This window comes from Durio zibethinus, unplaced genomic scaffold, assembly GCF_047325235.1.
Source record: "Durio zibethinus cultivar Kanyao isolate XHJ-2024 unplaced genomic scaffold, ASM4732523v1 HiC_scaffold_2, whole genome shotgun sequence".
NCBI classification, from domain to species: domain Eukaryota; kingdom Viridiplantae; phylum Streptophyta; class Magnoliopsida; order Malvales; family Malvaceae; genus Durio; species Durio zibethinus.
The window spans coordinates 2,368,497-2,373,496 of NW_028323043.1; positions in this window are offsets into that span (position 1 = coordinate 2,368,497).

Consider the following 5,000-nt stretch of genomic DNA (forward strand, 5'->3'; position numbering starts at 1 on the left):
GGCACTGGTGCGGGCGCTTGCCTCGACCACCATCGGCACACGCTGGGCCCTGGTGCGGGCGCCTGCCTCGATCACCATCGGCACACGCTGGGCCCTGGTGCGGGCGGTTGCCCCCAGCACCATCGGCACACGTTGGGCCCTGGTGCGGGCGCTTGCCTCGACCACCATCGGCACACGCTGGGCCCTGGTGCGACAGGTTGCCTCGACCACCATCGGCACACGCTGGGCCCTGGTGCGGGCGCTTGCCTCGACCACCATCGGCACACGCTCGGCCCTGGTGCGGTCGGTTGCCTCGAGCACCATCGGCACACGCTGGGCCCTGGTGCGGGCGGTTGCCTCGACCACCATCGGCACACGCTGGGCCCTGGTGCGGGCGCTTGCCTCGACCACCATCGACACACGCTGGGCCCTGGTGCGACCGGTTGCCTCGAGCACCATCGGCACACGCTGGGCCCTGGTGCGGTCGGTTGCCTCGACCACCATCGGCACACGCTGGGCCCTGGTGCGGGCGCTTGCCTCGACCACCATCGGCACACGCTGGGCCCTGGTGCGGCAGGTTGCCTCGACCACCATCGGCACACGCTGGGCCCTGGTGCGGCAGGTTGCCTCGAGCACCATCGGCACACGCTGGGCCCTGGTGCGGTCGGTTGCCTCGAACACCATCGGCACACGCTGGGCCCTGGTGCGGCAGCTTGCCTCGACCACCATCGGCACACGCTGGGCCCTGGTGCGGCCGGTTGCCTCGAGCACCATCGGCACACGCTCGGCCCTGGTGCGGCAGGTTGCCTCGACCACCATCGGCAGCCTCGACCACCATCGGCACACGCTGGGCCCTGGTGCGGGCGCTTGCCTCGACCACCATCGGCACACGCTCCGCCCTGGTGCGGTCGGTTGCCTCGAGCACCATCGGCACACGCTGGGCCCTGGTGCGGCAGGTTGCCTCGACCACCATCGGCACACGCTGGGCCCTGGTGCGGGCGCTTGCCTCGACCACCATCGGCACACGCTCCGCCCTGGTGCGGTCGGTTGCCTCGAGCACCATCGGCACACGCTGGGCCCTGGTGCGGCAGGTTGCCTCGACCACCATCGGCACACGCTGGGCCCTGGTGCGGGCGCTTGCCTCGACCACCATCGGCACACGCTGGGCCCTGGTGCGGGCGCTTGCCTCGACCACCATCGGCACACGCTGGGCCCTGGTGCGGCAGGTTGCCTCGACCACCATCGGCACACGCTGGGCCCTGGTGCGGGCGCTTGCCTCGAGCACCATCGGCACACGCTGGGCCCTGGTGCGGTCGGTTGCCTCGAGCACCATCGGCACACGCTGGGCCCTGGTGCGGCAGGTTGCCTCGACCATCATCGGCAGCCTCGACCACCATCGGCACACGCTGGGCCCTGGTGCGGGCGGTTGCCTCGACCACCATCGGCACACGCTGGGCCCTGGTGCGGTCGGTTGCCTCGAGCACCATCGGCACACGCTGGGCCCTGGTGCGGCAGGTTGCCTCGAGCACCATCGGCACACGCTGGGCCCTGGTGCGGCAGGTTGCCTCGACCACCATCGGCACACGCTGGGCCCTGGTGCGGGCGGTTGCCTCGACCACCATCGGCACACGCTGGGCCCTGGTGCGGGCGCTTGCCTCGAGCACCATCCGCACACGCTGGGCCCTGGTGCGGCAGGTTGCCTCGAGCACCATCGGCACACGCTGGGCCCTGGTGCGGCAGGTTGCCTCGAGCACCATCGGCACACGCTGGGCCCTGGTGCGGGAGCTTGCCTCGAGCGCCATCGGCACACGCTGGGCCCTGGTGCGGCAGGTTGCCTCGAGCCCCATCGGCACACGCTGGGCCCTGGTGCGGTCGGTTGCCTCGAGCACCATCGGCACACGCTGGGCGCTGGTGCGGGCGCTTGCCTCGACCAGCATCGGCACACGCTGGGCCCTGGTGCGGCAGGTTGCCTCGATCACCATCGGCACACACTGGGCCCTGGTGCGACAGGTTGCCTCGAGCACCATCGGCACACTATCGGCCCTGGTGCGGGCGGTTGCCTCGACCACCGTCGGCACACGCTGGGCCCTGGTGCGGGCGCTTGCCTCGAGCACCATCGGCACACGCTGGGCCCTGGTGCGGCAGGTTGCCTCGAGCACCATCGGCACACGCTGGGCCCTGGTGCGGGAGCTTGCCTCGAGCGCCATCGGCACACGCTGGGCCCTGGTGCGGCAGGTTGCCTCGAGCACCATCGGCACACGCTGGGCCCTGGTGCGGTCGGTTGCCTCGAGCACCATCGGCACACGCTGGGCCCTGGTGCGGCAGGTTGCCTCGACCACCATCGGCACACGCTGGGCCCTGGTGCGGGCGCTTGCCTCGACCACCATCGGCACACGCTGGGCCCTGGTGCGGGCGCTTGCCTCGACCACCATCGGCACACGCTGGGCCCTGGTGCGGCAGGTTGCCTCGACCACCATCGGCACACGCTGGGCCCTGGTGCGGGCGCTTGCCTCGAGCACCATCGGCACACGCTGGGCCCTGGTGCGGTCGGTTGCCTCGAGCACCATCGGCACACGCTGGGCCCTGGTGCGGCAGGTTGCCTCGACCATCATCGGCAGCCTCGACCACCATCGGCACACGCTGGGCCCTGGTGCGGGCGGTTGCCTCGACCACCATCGGCACACGCTGGGCCCTGGTGCGGTCGGTTGCCTCGAGCACCATCGGCACACGCTGGGCCCTGGTGCGGCAGGTTGCCTCGAGCACCATCGGCACACGCTGGGCCCTGGTGCGGCAGGTTGCCTCGACCACCATCGGCACACGCTGGGCCCTGGTGCGGGCGGTTGCCTCGACCACCATCGGCACACGCTGGGCCCTGGTGCGGGCGCTTGCCTCGAGCACCATCCGCACACGCTGGGCCCTGGTGCGGCAGGTTGCCTCGAGCACCATCGGCACACGCTGGGCCCTGGTGCGGCAGGTTGCCTCGAGCACCATCGGCACACGCTGGGCCCTGGTGCGGGAGCTTGCCTCGAGCGCCATCGGCACACGCTGGGCCCTGGTGCGGCAGGTTGCCTCGAGCACCATCGGCACACGCTGGGCCCTGGTGCGGTCGGTTGCCTCGAGCACCATCGGCACACGCTGGGCGCTGGTGCGGGCGCTTGCCTCGACCAGCATCGGCACACGCTGGGCCCTGGTGCGGCAGGTTGCCTCGATCACCATCGGCACACGCTGGGCCCTGGTGCGACAGGTTGCCTCGAGCACCATCGGCACACTATCGGCCCTGGTGCGGGCGGTTGCCTCGACCACCGTCGGCACACGCTGGGCCCTGGTGCGGGCGCTTGCCTCGAGCACCATCGGCACACGCTGGGCCCTGGTGCGGGCGGTTGCCTCGAGCACCATCGGCACACGCTGGGCCCTGGTGGGTTTAGGCACATCTTCAAATTTCTGCCGTGCCAATGCCATTTTTATGGCTTGTAAATTCATACAATGGTCCCCTAAGCCTTCACGTGAAGTTTCGTTGGAAGATGACTCGTTTTCTATTTTTCATGATTTTTGAAACTTTTTGCGGTTCGGGATTTTTTAAAATTTTTTTATAAGGATTTTTGGCCCCAAATTTTGTAGGCATGATCCTTATATTTTTGTTGGCATGCACAAAAAAATTCAGCTAAAAACTCGAAGTAGAGAAGATTTTGTGACCGTTTGAAAAAAGTGTCCCCATTTCAGACACTTTAACGGCTACTGGTAGCAAACCTGTAAAATCTCAAATGCTCTTTAAGGGGGTGTGAATTCTCAGAGGTTTGATGAGGGATAGGGGGCCAACACAAGGCCAAGTACCAGCACCCATCGCACATCATGTGCGCACACCCCCCCGGCCCCCCTCCCAATCGCCGGAACCCCAATGCCGCCGGTCAGGTTCTCCGGCGGTACTCCGGCGATGCTCCGGCGATGCTGTCCCGAGTGAAAAAAATGCGGCACCAGCACATGCTGGAGCCAAGCATGGGCACCGTGGCTCAAAATCGAACTTCGGCCAAGGCCTCGACCATCAATGGCACATGATGACGCATGGTGATGGCACATGCATCGACCATCATCGGCATAGGCTGCCCTTCGGTACGGGCACTTGCCTCGACCGCCATCGGCACAAGCTGGGCCCTGGTGTGGGTTGTTGCCTCGATCACAATCGGCACATGCTGAGCCTTGGTGCGGGCGGTTGCCTCGAGCACCATCGGCAGACCCTGGGCCCTGGTGCGGCCGGTTGCCCCGATAACCATCGACACACGCTGGGCCCTGGGGCGGGCGCTTGCCCCCAGCACCATCGGCACACGCTGGGCCCTGGTGCGGGCGCTTGCCTCGACCACCATCGGCACACGCTGGGCACTGGTGCGGGCGCTTGCCTCGACCACCATCGGCACACGCTGGGCCCTGGTGCGGGCGCTTGCCCCCAGCACCATCGGCACACGCTGGGCCCTGGTGCGGGCGGTTGCCCCCAGCACCATCGGCACACGCAGGGCCCTGGTGCGGGCGGTTGCCCCGAACACCATCGGCACAAGTCGGCCCTTGGTGCGGGCTCCTGGCTCGACCACCATCGGCACACGCTGGGCCCTGGTGCGGGCGGTTGCCTCGAACACCATCGGCACACGCCGGCCCTTGGTGCGGCCGGTTGCCTCGACCACCATCGGCACACGCTCGGCCTTGGTGAGGGCGCTTGCCTCGACCACCATCGGCACACGCTGGGCCCTGGTGCGGGCGCTTGCCTCGACCACCATCGGCACACGCTCGGCCCTGGTGCGGGCGCTTGCCTCGACCACCATCGGCACACGCTGGGCCCTGGTGCGGGCGGTTGCCTCGACCACCATCGGCACACGCTCGACCTTGGTGAGGGCGCTTGCCTCGACCACCATCGGCACACGTTGGGCCCTGGTGCGGGCGCTTGCCTCGACCACCATCGGCACACGCTCGGCCTTGGTGCGGGCGGTTGCCTCGACCACCATCGGCACACGCTGGGCCCTGGTGCTGGCGGTTGC